The sequence below is a fragment of the Solanum dulcamara genome, chromosome 8 (assembly GCF_947179165.1).
Source record: "Solanum dulcamara chromosome 8, daSolDulc1.2, whole genome shotgun sequence".
NCBI classification, from domain to species: Eukaryota; Viridiplantae; Streptophyta; class Magnoliopsida; order Solanales; family Solanaceae; genus Solanum; species Solanum dulcamara.
In genome coordinates this window covers 70,223,257-70,239,532 of record NC_077244.1, presented here as the reverse complement: position 1 = coordinate 70,239,532, position 16,276 = coordinate 70,223,257, and the positions used below count along the sequence as shown (strand labels likewise).

The window sequence follows — 16,276 nt, the reverse complement described above, 5'->3', positions numbered from 1 at the left end:
AAATATAGTTAGAAAAATATGTTAATTTTATCATAAATTCTTATGATAATACCTATTTTAGGATTTATTTATTTTATACACTTATTTCGAGACAAAGTGAGTAGTGTTTATCCATGCCAGTACTATGTCGTATTCGACATTTTTTGTTCTTTACTCCTTATTTTCTTACTTTCTTAAGCATTTTTTATGGGATAAGGGGAAAAGTCATGTCTTTTGCGTTGGATGTCATTTGATTGTGTACTGATAATTGCAGAAATCTTTTCTTTTAAATAAATTCCCAAATTTGCTGCAATTCAAATTATTTCTTACAAAGGCATTAATGAGTTCTTATCCGCACGAGTATTTATAATAAAATATGTGAAATTATTATGATTAAGTACTTTATAAGGCAAATATATATTGTAATTAATTATAATTAAGTGATTTTAAAAAAATTGTAAAAGTAAATGTACATATATTTATTAATTTGGTACAGATGTATTGACAAAGGCATGCACAACGTGTGATCAGTGATCTGTGCTTTATTTATATTCCTTTTTATGTGTAGTTTAAATTAAAGTTGTGACTTATGACATATTCATCAAAAAAGTTATTTTATAATATTAATAATAAAAGAGTATTAGAATAAAGTACTCCTACCTCATCTTTAAAATTAGTAAAAATTTTAGGATTCACATACTGTATATGCCTAATTTCATCCTATTCCAATCCTTTTTAATTTTATAAAAATCTCTTTAAAAACCTCAAATTCGGATATATCCATATAGCGTCGATACATAATGTATGATACATAAGTTTAATGAGTCTGTTGAGCTTTAAAAGAAAACAAAACGTAAAAATTAAAATTTGGTTGAGCAAATCACGGACACAAATTTATATCAAACTCTTCCAATTCGCACCAGTTTCAAATCATTCAGAATTCTTTTACCCATCTACCTCCAACGAAACCCAATATGTAACAGTGGTGTTTTCTTTCAAAATCAGAGGTTGATACATGATGAACTTAACAATTTTGTTAAGGCATTCTGGAATTTGGGAGAGTGATGTGAGTTATGCACGATACACAAGCGAAGGAATAGTAATTAGTCAAATAATTTCGTTTGTGAATCTCAAATCTTCCATTGCATCAGAATTAGATATCGACGAGATGAGGAAAAACATAGAAATTCGATATATAATTGAAGGTAATTCATCTCCACTGTTAATTAAAAACGATATGGGAGTAAAATTGTATTTGGAGGCAAAAAAACGAGCCTGGAATTGGAATGTATCCATTATGCATTGATACCAGTGATAAAAATGGTGAAGAGGTACCTTGCTTTGATCCTTCATCAGGTGAAATTGTCTGTCTCGAAGGTTCAAAAAAAGATACGCACGCACTTGTTGTGGTTGAATCAAAAATTGACAATTCATGTTACATTCCCGAATTAAAAATAACGAATTACATTAGTGATGCAAATAGTACAAATGTGAAGAAGAAGCAACTGTATACGGATAAATCAACACTGATCTCTGTTATGGCGAAATACAAAATAAAGCACAACTTCAATTTCAAGGTGAAGAAATCTAATGTGAAAAGGTACATAATACTTTTAGTTTACTGTATATCTGGTTCAAATATATGCTTATTGACTACAGATTATTGTGATAAATTCCTCTTGTATAATAAAAATTATCGATTGTTGTTCAAAAAATGCTCATTAAATTCTAGATATCTGTCTTTTATTGTGAGCTATTAATAAATGTATACATAAGAATTTGTATGTACCTAATACGTATTAAAATGGCTATTTTAATTTGAATTATAAGTGAATGTGTATCAAAAGTAAATTTTTTTATTAAATGTATCAGATACATTAAATAATTATACATTAAATTTTGATACATGGACTTTAAAATGAATTTTGAGTCTTATACTTTAAATTCTGATACATTAGCTTTCACTGGTACATTTAAATGATACATCGCAATGGTGTATCAGCAATAACTGATGATACGTAATATTTATAAATCTTTTTTGTATATGATAAAGTTCATGAAATATTATTGTATATGTAATTGGGTATTTTTTTTGTAAAATATTATAGTTTTTGAATGATACGTGATATATGTTTTTTGTGTTTGAATGAATCTGATACATGCAGCTATGTTTTAGTGTGTTATTCTGCTGACTGTGGCTGGACTTTGAAGGCATCTTGTCAAAAAAAATCAGATATATTCAAGATTAGGTACTTTAATAATGAACATACATGTCCATTAAGAGATGAGATTTTAACAAAGGTTCAAGCTACAGTTGGATTTTTAAGTGGTGTAACAACTCCTAAGTTGTTCAGTCATAAAAGAATTCATACTCCAAATGACGTAATTGAAGATATTAGAGCAATATATGGGATTGAAATTTCTTACCAACAAGCATGGCGAGCTAAGAAGCGTGCACTAGAGATGATAAGGGGTAAACCTATCGATTGTTATAGAAAGATGCCCATATACATACATATGCTCAGTAATGTATACCCAAATTCGTATATAAGGATGCACAAGTCAGAAAAAAATCAATTTATGTATCTGTTCATATCATTGAGGCCCTTTATGAGGGGGTTTGATTTCTGTAGACCTATAGTTGTGGTTGATGGTGCATATCTTTGTGCAGCTTACAAAGGGACCTTTATATCGGCAAGCACACTTGATGGAGCAGGTAATTTATTTGTTATTGTTATTCATTGTTATTCTGTTATATTCAATTTGATACACCTTTTTCTGATACTTGACCTTCCAACCGTTAAAAAAAACTAACATCTGGATGAATTTTTTTTCATTAGGTTGCATATTGCCATTAGCTTATGGAGCTGTCGATATTGAGAATGATTCTTCATGAACATGGTTCTTTCAACAATTCAAAAAACGTATTTGGGGAGAGGGAAGAAATGTGTGTTGTATCGGATAAAAATAAGAGTATGATGAAGAGTTTAAGTAGTGTTTTCTCAAATGTTCCTCATTATGCATGCATATGGCATCTTTGGAAGAATGTGTGTATAAACTTCAAGAGGAGCAAAAACACACTGAGTGATCTGTTCTACTCAATAGACAAATTCTACAGAAAAGAAGACTTTGAAAAATTGATGGCTAAGGTAGAAAAAATCGATTACAGGGTTAAGGAGTACCTTGAGGTAGCTGGGTATGAAAAATTGTCTAGAGTTCGTGTAACAATAAATAAAGGAAGAATGATGACTTCAAACATCGCCGAATGTATCAATGGGTGCCTTGTTGAGGCACGACAACTACCTATATTAGAGTTCTTGGAGGAGGCTAAAATTCTATTTGGTTCTTGACACTGCAAAGACAGAGATATTTCCTCATATACAACGAAAATATTAGGGAGAAGGTTTGAAGAGATTTTGATTCTAAACGCGTCTAAAAGTTCAAGAATGAAGATATGTATCTTAACCTCAATATGTTATGTATCACCAGTGAGTTGATGTATCAGTGTGTTTTTCAGATTTCTTGATTTAGATCATCTTACTCTTTGCAGGTTGTTCCATCAACTGAGTTTAAGTTTTCAGTTTATGAATCTGAAAGAAGATACATTGTATGCCTTGAACAAAAAATATGTAATTGTGGAAGATTTCAACTAAACGAGATACCTTGTGCACATGTAATCGCGGTTTTAAAAAGTAAAAGTGTTACAAATATGCATTCATACTGCTCTAATTACTACAAACAAGATGCATTAACCAAAACTTATGAGGTTCTAGTGGTTCTAATGCCTATTAAAGAAGATTGGTCAGTTCCAAATTATGTTTCAAATGAATTAGTTTTGCCTCCTAGATTCAAAAGGATGCCTGGACGACCAAGGAAGAGAAGGGAAGCTAACATCAAACATAAATTATTGTGGACGTTGTGGACAAGAAGGTCATAACCGACGAACTTGCACTTTGTACCTGAGGAAAAGTGACACAGTGTTCTTATGTTACATTAATATTACTGATATATATTTTGAACTTTCAATATAGATTTATCTTGAATTTGAATAAATGACATTTAATCTTTTCGAACAAGAATGTATCTTATTTTTTGAGTTGTTGATACAATTTCGACTATTTGTTATCTGAAGTTTTATAAGATGATACATTATCATTTTATTGGTTATATTTCATAATATGTATCATATATTTAGCTGGTTGTAATTAGAATATTCAGTTCTTTCAAATTCAGTGTTTGTGTATTATCAATTTATAACTGATTTTTGAAGTGAAAGGAATTGTTTTTGAAATTAAGCAAATACATCAAAATAATGATACATTACATACTAATACATAGCTTTTCAACTGAGATTTTAGTTTTTCACAATGAATACTGATATATGACCATTGTTTTAGACATGTATCTGATATATTGAATTAATATATTTTGAAATTAATGCAGATACTTAAAATTAAAAATAGAGCGGAGTAAAGTGAGTGACCAACAAAAAGATATATTCAACAATTAAATGATACATCATAAAGTCACAAGATATGATACTTAAAACGTAATATGTATCTGATATATTAAAAGATTATATATGAACCTCAAATCTGATATTCATTTGAACTTATTTGATACACTGCAACTCAGATTTAAAGAGTTTAATAGCTTAATTTTATGTTTGATAAGTTATAGATATATAACCTAAAGCTGATCTATAAAAATGAAATATATGATACAACCATCATTGGCCTTTAAGTAGTAGAAGTTATTAAATATTAAAATAATATCAGAACTGATATTTAAGCTGACACATGTCATTGACACATCATTGTTCTGAATATGATACATCAGATAAAGTTATATAAACATTTAATAGATGTATGAAAATGATAAATTTAAAATATGTATATGATACACAGAGAATGTGTCCGATATAAATCTAATATTGATTTAGGCTTATTTGGTACAAAGCACTACAAGATATTTTATTGAAAATGTATCGGATGCATTAAAGACCAATACATTAAAAAATTGATACATAACCTATAATGATAACCTGTATATAGAACTAATACAAAAGTTATATGTGTTGATAAAAAGACTTATGTTATGAACAACAAAAACTTATATTCAACAACATCTGCTAAATAGTTGAACATCAAACGATTAACATAGTAGAATTTTACTAAAAAAAACTCACAAATACTACATAATCAAAATAAATATTTATTATTGGTGTCAAAACAAAAGTCTACATTCTACTACTATCAATTTCAAAAAAATTACTCGGCGTCCATCGGTTCTCCTAGACCAGGAGAGATGAAATATCTCTTAGGTTTTTTTGGATCGTCATTTTTCACTAACATAACCATCATTGGCCTTCCGACAACCATAATTCCACAATAGCGAGGCATATCTCGAATGAAAATATTCGACAAGTAGTCCAGTAGTTAAAATAGAAATTCCATCACTAAGATATTCAACAAAATAGTCAGAAACACACCACAATTCCTGCAAATAAAGTATTAACCAACTTTAAAAAAATAAAAATGCCATTTTAAAAAATTACATATGCATAACTATTAATACTCATAAGCTATAGCTTTCTTCTTGCGCAATGCCTTCAACATATTCAATTTCAAAAGGGTGATGTGCTTCAAGCATGTTACCAATTGATTTGTCCTTGTATGAATCAAACGATGACCAATCAGTACGTTCATTCTTTTCAAAAAAATCACTATCGTGAAGGTATGTAGGTAGCATTACTGCTATTTTTTGAATCTCTGGGAAGGGTTTCTACTTCTTGTTTTAGATGATGAATCATAGACGCGTGTCAACCTCTGTTTCAACACAATTACTGTCAGAACCCAATGAAAATCCTTATCACAGTTTACCGAAATATATACCTCATCTATCAAATGCCATGGCAAATCAGTGGGGATTGAGAAACCTCTTATTATGTTATTCACAGACCTCTCGTGATGAGCTACAACAGAGGTCCTTGCCATGTCTTCTTGGATAGAAATATCAGGTAGAATGTGATAGTATCGTGTGTGTGCAGATTTAATAAAGACTTTGAAGATACAATTTGTTATTGTATCGATACTGATTTATCGATTGCATCTTGGACTTCTTCCAAAGATAGTAAAATATTACATCGACGTGCTATACATTTTAAGAAAATATTAGTTATACAAACTGATTCATAGTTAGTAAACATAGTATAAACTTTTATACTAAATGTATCAAAAAACAATTACCTTACCATTCCAGCATCTGTTCGGCTGTGACATGAGGTAGAACCAGTTCTTATTTTGAGGAAATACCACTACAAAGTTTATTTTTTCAAACCTGAATAAAGATCACTTTGCTCTATAGTGTTTCTCCTTTGGTTTACTGAAAAAAACTTATATTAAAATGAGAGTACATATATAATAAATATCTTGTATCATAAGTTTTAAATATCATACTTACTTGTTGACATGCGATTTTAATAGTCCCTTATTTATCCATTGGAAGTAGTCGGTGATAAGCTCGATTGGAGGACTATAACATATGCCAAAATCGTCAAAAGGGTGTTTTTGATACCTATCAGTCGATATTTTTTCCTTACCCTTTTTACTCGACCTAAAATTTGCTAGGTACAATGATTATAAGATCTTAGAAGACATCCTATTTCTTGGAATAAGTGTCTTCGCAACATCTGGCAACACATTGAGTTTGAATGGAAGAGTGATAGGTAGCTGGCTATCACGCAGTAGACATTCAGCCTGAACTACTTGTTCATGACTAATGGTAGTCAATGCCGTGATCGATAATAAAAGTCCGAATATTAGAGCATCCACCACCTCTCAGTTTCGGAAGATATCGAGGTTGAAGTTGTGGAATCCTATTTTTTAAGAATGATAAAGAATTTATTACTTCAGAATAATAACCTGTACTAAATTTTAGGAATTAGATACAAGTGTGAATATTACCGATCCATCGTGATTGATTTTGTCTTTATCAATCTGCTCAACATGTTCTTCAACTTAAACAGGATTATGAACTGCCTCTCTTGCATCTTTCATGGCATAATTTAATCCTTCAGATGCATTATTCTAAATTAAATGTATCATCTTAATACTAAGCCTATTAATGTTGAATGTATCATAGGAATTAATTTGATACATTACCTTTAATGTATTAGGAGCAATATGCACTTTAAAAGATTCTGCAGTAGTTGATTCCATGTGAAGTATTGATACATCCTACAATTGTTGCAGAATATTGGATGGTTCTGTTTCCTACAAATATAATATTAACAATATCTTATGAAAATGACTATTGAAACAAAAAAAATGAAGGATCTAATACATGTCCACAAACTGTATCAAGTCTCTATAGATCATCATAGATGTATCAGATACAATAAGTGTGTAGAATTAGATTAGTCATAAATTATTTTTAATACAATATATTTAATCTATCAATAGCAGTATGCTCTCCATGGAATTTTGCAGCATCTGATTCCAAATGATGTTTTGATACATCATCCATTTCTTATATCGTCTTTAATAGTTCTGCTTCCTACAATTATAATAACAATTAATTATGAAAATGAGTATTAAAAAGAAAATTAATGATTTGGTATGTGACCATGAAATGTATCAAAATCTATAGATCATCACAAATATAGCAGATACAAGAGTTATGTAACATCAGTTTTGTCATAAATTTAGTTCTAATACATTACTTTAAATGTATCATTAGCAACATGTTGTTGGAGAGATTCTGCAGCATCTGATGCCATGTGATGATTTGATACATCATCCATTTCTTGTATCGGCTTAAATGGTTTTGCTTCCTATAATTATAATAACAATTACTTATGAGAATGACAGTTAAAATAAAAATTAATGATCTGATATATGAACATAAAATATATCAAATAGTTTAAAAGTATATCAAAATATAATTAATTACCAGGAACTACATGATGTATCTACCTGAATATCTTTTCGGTCATGAGATTGGTCATGTGGTATGGGGGAATCAAATTTATTTGGATCATTGTGCTTCTCCAATACAATAGGTTCTTGTTGTTCTTCAACCATGTGGAATGATTGAACACAATCGTCTTTTTGAATTGGAGATGATGTGCCAGTCATGTGGTGCACTATATTTTCAATGGATTTCAAGAGATCGATATGATTTGAATTGATTTTATTCTCTAGTCGCTTGAACTTCCGGTCAAACTTAGTACAATAATATGAAAAATCAGAATGTATCAACTTATTAAAAGTATATTGACTAACTTAAATCTTATACTAATAACTTACGTATTTCTTTAGAGACTTCTTTAGAGACTTCATTTATGCTTTGAATTCCACATGAACAAGTTGGTTTGATTGACCGAAAAATTCACCTCCTACCACTGACTTTGCCACTGGTTCTGTATTAGTAGAAACAGACTTTTTAGATGGCTTTGGTGGAATGAAATCTTTGTCTTTGTTAGTTATTTCTACTAGAATGGATTTTTTACCAGGGGCAATCTTACTTCTTTTAGGAGGAGGTGGAGAAAATGTATCAGAAACACGATCGGATCTTCTTAACAATTCTTCGGATGGTTTAGTTGAAAAGTCCTCAAATCCGGGGAGTTCTTGAGATTCCGTTAATTTAGGCTTGGCAACTGATGTAGTAGCTTCATTAAGAGGTTCACTGCCAGAATTGTCAAGTGATTCCATTTCATCTTGAATTGGGATAATATTGGAGCATGTATACTGAAAGAAATAGAGTGAAAAGTAGAAAAAACAAAAACAAGTATCATTATGTATCATGGATTCATGACAGGAGCCTTATGTATCATAACAAAGTCTATTGTATCAGATTCAAGACTATTAAATATATCATAAATGTTATATATACTGAATCAGAGCATAATTGAAAAATGAATAATCTCACACTACAGTTAATAAGCAACAAATGATATATACATTTGATATAAATATGAATATGATTTTATGAAATATACCTCACTAAAAATGCTAGATATGAAGGTCTCAAATTTAGGCTTGACCGCAACAACACGCCAATTAAGAATTCTGGAAATATGATTACCCACTCTTACGGCAATTTCAAAAGGGACCTCAGATGCACATTCGTAAATTCATGCATTAAAAGCGTATGACATGCCGCCCAAACGATATATTTGTTTGGAAGTAGTGAACTCCTGCCACATGCCTTTCATCAATTTGAAAAATGTTATTTTACCTATAAGAACTGCTCATATCTGTCATCCTCTACCATCCTAAAATCATCAACAGAAACATGTGAATCACCTAGTTGAGAAGAGATAAATGTGTGGATGAAGTAGAGAATAGTCATTTGAATAGCGTGTTAATTGGTTTTTCATCCTCCTATCAGAAAATGCTAAGCGAAACCTCCTTTGTTTACCCCATTTTTTACACCAGGAAAATATCTAGACAACAATCTGCTTGGGGGTGCATCTGGGTATCGAAATTCATTGATATTATCGGTACATCGCAAATCGATAATAATAGCAAATTTCGTGATTGAGAAATGGAGTACGTTACCTTGAACGTGACGAATGTGCAATTCGTCTGTGGTTTTTTGCTCCAACTCGAGAAGTAAGAGACATTTGATGATTTGACCTTGAAAATTACACTGTGAAATATCTAGATAGTGATCAAAGATGATTTGTTTAAATAACTATATAGCTTCTTTACCTATTGATGATTTGAAATCATAAATAAAATTAGCAGTATATGTAGTGCCGAAGCTCACAGAGTGGGAGGGATTTTTTTGATGACGTACTTCAGTCCTTGCATTGACAGAACAAATGAATAAATATAATTTGTACTTGATACATTGTTTATCTGACTTCATGAACACATAACATAAAATAATACATTAGAATATATGATACAAAGTGACTTTATGTATTAGGTGCATGAGTAATTAGTATACATATAGAGTTTATGTATATTGATATAAGACACTTTGTTTTGCCCTTACATATAAAAAATAATAGAAAAAGCAGAAAATGATGCATTATAAACCACACAAAATTAGAAAACTCTTATGTATCATGATTAGTACATGATGTATCGGAAAATTATAAAAAACAGTAAACCTTATGTATCAGAAAAATAATAACAAAAATCATATTAGAACCTTAAGTATCTGCATACGAACTTTAAGAAAGGTAGATTGAAATGAATTAGAAAAATCGAGATTTAAAAATAAAAATAACAGAAAACAGATTAGATGAACTCATATCTTTGGGAGATTAGAGCGTGTTGTAACCCCTTCATTTTTTTTCTCTGCTTCTGTAGTTGCTTGTTGAGCTGGAGATTTCGACTTCAATTTCGCACGTAATTTATCTATGACTATAAAATTGTTACGATGTTTGGATTTAACCTCGTGGTAGCCTTCCAAAGATGAATCAGAACCCGGTGAAATAAGAATTCCTTGATTTTGATTCAACTATGTGAGACCAATACTAAAAGATGGAGCGGAATCCATATGTATTAGTGAACAAAAAAATTAAAAACAATAAAAAATTACAGTACAAATCAATGAAAAGTTGAAGGAGTTGAAATCGCAGAGAGATGACAGTGAAGGAATAACTTGGATTACCTTAATTAGAAGTTTGAAATTGAGTAAAATTTAGACTGAAATTCAAAAAAAAAAACGCAGTAATTGTGGCTACAAAATAGGCGTGAATTTAGGATAGTTGTAGAACTGGAATAGAATGTATCTGTGAGTTGGAGAGAGAGATAAAAAAATAGGAATTTTTAATTTTTTTACAAATAGTAGGAAATAATAGAAAATATAGTAATATAAGGTGGAAAGATATGTAATTTTCCTTAAAATTTTACGTCTTGAGCAGAAATAAGTATATAAGAAAAAATTATTTTACTAAATTGACATTAAAAAGTGTAATTAACAACTTATATGGAGAAGGTAACATCAATATTATTTCACTTGAGAAAATTCAAAATTGTCAACATTTAAAAGTGATAAACATAAGATACGTAATTCTCTAGAAACTCTATACAAAAGTTAAGTTCAATAATCCAGGGAAAAGAACATTTATGCCCCCAAAAGTAAAATATTTATCCTTAAATGCCTCCTTACTTTTATACCCCATTTTTATTTTAAAGTCGCATGTTGACGTTAACATGACGTCAACGCCCACCCTTTTTTTTCTTTGTGATATCATCACAGGATATTAAAGTATATAAATATACTCTTATGATATCAAAGAGTAACTGAGCAATGTCTTTATTGAAGGACTGATCCTTCCTCCTTTGATACCATCAAAGTTTAATATATTCTGATGATATCAAAGGGTAACTGAACAGTGTTTTCATTGAGGTTTTCTTCAATCTTTCGATGAGATTACCCAATCATCCATGATACCATTATGGTATATCTACAAACTGTCATAATATCATTGATGCATGTTTCATTTTTTCAATATTTTAATTTTAAAAAAGTTTTTTTTAAAAAAGAGTCATAATTTAGATACAAATTTTAAAAAATTACAAAAAGAGAAAAAAAATATAAAATTATATTTCTACTAATTCAAAGTTTAGTAAATAAAATTGAGAATTTATTAATTTTTTCTTAATTGTTTCTTAATTATTTCTTAAAAAAATAGCCTAATCCCATATAATACCGATAGAGTATCAATATATCGAAGAACTATCACAGAGGATTAAGTTCAATCCTATATGATATCGATATGGTATCAATATACCAATGAAGTATCGCAGATGATTAATTCATAGTTGTGATGATGGTGTCATATTGACGTTATGCGCGAAATAAGAAAAGAGAAAGTGGGATATGCGCAAAAATAATTTGGGTCATGGGTCCATTAAAGGTAAATAGTTTGGGTTGGTCCAATTTGAGTAAATAATTTCACAAATGGGTCCAATTTATGCAGTTTTCTCAAAAATCATCATTCGGTCATTTTAATTACCAAAAAATGCTCACTCGATGTATATTCATATATATTCAGTGTATATTTCATGTATAAAGTATATTATAATGTATATTCATTCTATAACTCGTATATAAATAATCTATATTGTATAGTGAGTCTATATTTTCTATGACTTTTGTCAAGCTGTATTATATAATCACTGTATATTTTCTATAATTTTGGCTATTTTAATATAAATAAAATATGACTATATTTATTATAAACTAATTAGTTTATTGTATATATTTGAAATTGTTGGTTAGTACAATTGTTGATATGGGCTTAGCCTACTGGGCCGACTCGATGGATATATATATTTTTTTGGAAACTTACATAAATATACAATATTAAGAAAATATTTACCATCTATAGCAATAAAAAAATAATCACTAAACACTTATAATACAATTTTAATACATATTGCAGAGAACTATTTATAAAACATATATAATACACGTTTTATAGATGGATAATACATTTATCACATACTTTAATAGACTTATAATACATTATGTCAGTTTCTTACTACATAAATATAATATATATTTTAAAACACTTATAATAAATTTATATTGTATGCATAATTCACTTTTAATATAAGTGTAGATTTATCATAATATTGCTATGTATTGCTATAAATGGTATTAAATAAAAAATATCGCTAAAATCAATAATTAATTTTTAAAAAGCACTCAATTAAATATATTTTTTTTAGCCTACTTAAGAATTAGACTTTTTAGTCCATTTTAAGTAAGTTTGTTTGGACTGAAATTGGATTGGGCCAACCTGTGAATCAATAATAACAGTAATTATTTTTTTTTAAAAAAAAAATGTTCAAACCCATTTAAAGTCTACTTAGCTCATTATATTACGAAGTCCAAAGAATGAAGTCGAAAAATTACCAAATTACATACCTTATATTTTTATATTTTCAATTATTCCTTATCATTTGTAAAAATTTCAAAAATCCCTCTTCTGATACATAGGAATGATGCTGATACATCGCGATTTGATACATAAGTCTTTTTCATGATCTATCGCTAGTTGATACAAGCCAAATATTGTAATATCAATAAAACTTATGAATCAACTTATAACACCTAATATATCATGAACACAATTGGCGATGTATCATGAAAATGACTTATGTATCAAATCACGATTTATCAACGTCATTCGTATGTATCAAAAATCTCGAAAAAGAGAAAATTCGGGTAATTACCAAAAAAATTAGGATAAATTATAATTGAGCTTTTTCACTATGAGATTTAAGTAAAATACCTTAAATTTTAAATACAAAGTTATGTTAAAGAAAATGATAATAGAAGTACTTAACAAAATTTCAAATTTTCGAACCGTTAGAAGAAAAAGTTACTCTTTCACCTGCATCTTTCAAAATTCGATTCGTTTATTTTAAAAATTCAAATCGACAAAGTAATTCAATTTTTAATTAACTTAACATAATTATTTTAGAGCCCTCGTTTTTAAACAGCCCAAACATAATAAATGATGAACATTAATAACATCAAAACATCAATTTATCTGAAAAATTATATCATCTGTGGAAGGAACTTGCCAAGTACATGAGGGACAAGATCAAGAACATCAATGCAATAAAATTTTGGGTTAAGATTGAAAATTCATTTCTTTTTAAAAAAAGAGAGTGCTAATTTGAGAAAGTGGGATGTTTCTTTTAGATTTTGAGTTGAATTTTGAATTTTCGGCATGTTTGTTTTTACTTTAACGGTTATTGCTTCAGATAATGAAACGATCATTGAGATGGCAAAATTTTAGATAATTATATTGAGGTTTGAATCATTATTTAGACGATAGATTTTCGTCTTGAATTAATATTAATATTAGTTGGAGAAAGAATTGAAAAATGGTTGGGAAGAAGATTGAAATGGCAGACAAGCTGACTAATTAAATCACTCATTACTAATTATTTTTGAAATATGAATCATATTATAAATTAACTAACTCGACAATTAATAAAGAAAAGGAGAGTAAGAGAATTTAGAGAGAGTAGAATTGATTTTCTTGTTTTCGTTTCTGTGTCCTCTCTTCTCAATGCCAAGGACAGCATTTATAGAAGATGAGAAAGCAGTGCAACAATCTCAAGTGGGCAACTTGCCCACTCCCACTTGAGAAAGAGACATCCATCATCTAATAAGTTGCCCACTCCCACTTGAGAAAGAGACATCCATCATCTAATACTCCCCTTTGGATGTCAAAAAAAATATACATATATTCTAGTTAAAGAATAATTATACATAGTTATCTTGAACATCTATAGATGTTGTGCCTCGTTAAAACCTTATTAGGAAAAAACCCAGTGGGAAAAGCCTAATGAAGGAAAAAGAGTACACAGATTTGGTAATACGCCTTGATTGCTGCCTCATTAAAAACCTTGCCAGGAAAACCCAGTGGGACAAAACCGTGGTTAAGGAAAAAAGAGTGCAGCGCGTATTTTACTCCCCCTGATGAAAACTTCATTTGATATTTTGGAGACGGCGCATTCCAACCTTATGCCTTAGCTTCTCAAAAGTTGATGTTGGTAATGCCTTTGTGAATAAATCTTCAAGATTATCACTTGAACGAACTTGTTGTACATCAATTTCACCATTCTTCTGAAGATCATGTGTGAAGAATAATTTTGGTGAAATGTGTTTTGTTCTGTCTCCTTTTATGAAGCCACCTTTCAATTGAGCTATGCACGCGGCATTGTCTTCGAATATAATTGTGGGTATTTTGACATTATTTTCCAGACCACATCTTTCTTTGATGAACTGTATCATCGATCTCAACCACACACATTCTCTACTTGCTTCATGAATTGGTATTATTTCAGCATGATTTGAAGAAGTAGCAACAATGGACTGTTTTGTAGATCGCCATGATATAGCAGTCCCTCCGTGTGTAAACAGATAATCTGTCTGAGATCGAGCTTTATGTGGGTCTGATAAATAACCTGCATCTGCATAACCAATAAGGTCTGCGCAACCTTTATTAGTATAAAACAAACCCATATCAGTAGTACCCTTCAGGTATCACAAAATATGTTTGATACCGTTCCAATGCCTTCGCGTTGGGGATGAACTATACCTTGCTAGCAAATTTACAGAAAATGTTATATCAGGCCTAGTTGCGTTAGCAAGGTACATAAGTGAGCCAATAGCACTGAGATATGGTACTTCGGGACCAAGAATTTCTTTATCCTCTTCTGGAGGTCGAAACTGATCCTTTTCCACTTCAAGTGATCGAACAACCATTGGAGTACTTAATGGATGTGCTTTGTCCATGTAAAATCTTTTTAAGATTTTCTATTGATGGACAAAAACTCCGTCTGCTAAATGTTCAATTTGCAGACCTAGACAAAGTTTTGTCTTTCCAAGGTCTTTCATTTCAAATTCTTTCTTTAGATATTCAATTGCCTTTTGGACCTTTTCAGGGGTTCCAATGAGATTTATGTCATCAACATAAACGGCAAGTATAACAAACTCTGATTCCGTTTTCTTAATAAAGACACATGGACAAATAACATCATTAATATAGCCTTCATTTGTTAAGTACTCACTTAGGCGATTATACCACATGCGCCCTGATTGTTTCAGACCATATAATGATCTTTGTAATTTTATTGAGTATACTTTCCGAGACTTTTTACATGCTTCAGGCAATTTTAATCCTTCTGGGATTTTCATGTAAATTTCATTATCAAGTAAACCATAAAGGTAAGCTGTAACCACATCCATTAGGTGTATTTCAAAATTTTTATGTACAGCTAAACTGATGAGATATCGAAATGTTATTCTATCCATAACCGGTGAATATGTTTCTTCATAGTTGACTCCGGGTCTTTGAGAGAATCCTTGTGCAACAAGGCGTGCCTTATATCTTACAATTTCATTTCTCTCATTTCGTTTTCTAACAAAAACCCATTTATAACCAACTGTTTTACACCTTCAGGGGTTTGGACTACAGGTCCAAAAACCTCACGTTTAGCAAGTGAATCTAATTCTGATTGAATTGCCTTTTGCCATTCTGCCCAATCACATCTACGTCGACAATCTTCGACGGATTTAGGTTCAAGACTTTCACTATCTTGCATGAGGTTAATTGCAATATTATATGCAAAAACATTATCCACCGTATTTTTTTTTTTTTAAAGAGAAATGAAATTGTAAGATATAATAGAGAATCAAAATTATGAATTTAACAGTTGAGCAAAGAAAAATTGAAGGCAAATAAGAAGAAAAGAGAATTAAAAGGATGAAAATTTTACTTCTGCATATCCACATACCGTTGAGAATT

The 16,276-nt window shown here is 30.1% G+C and overlaps 1 pseudogene; it reads left to right on the top strand.

Annotated features, from left to right (window-relative positions):
* The first annotated feature begins 994 nt into the window (after positions 1 to 994).
* LOC129900136 (uncharacterized) lies at positions 995 to 2,875 on the top strand (annotated as a pseudogene).
* The last annotated feature ends 13,401 nt before the right edge of the window (positions 2,876 to 16,276 follow it).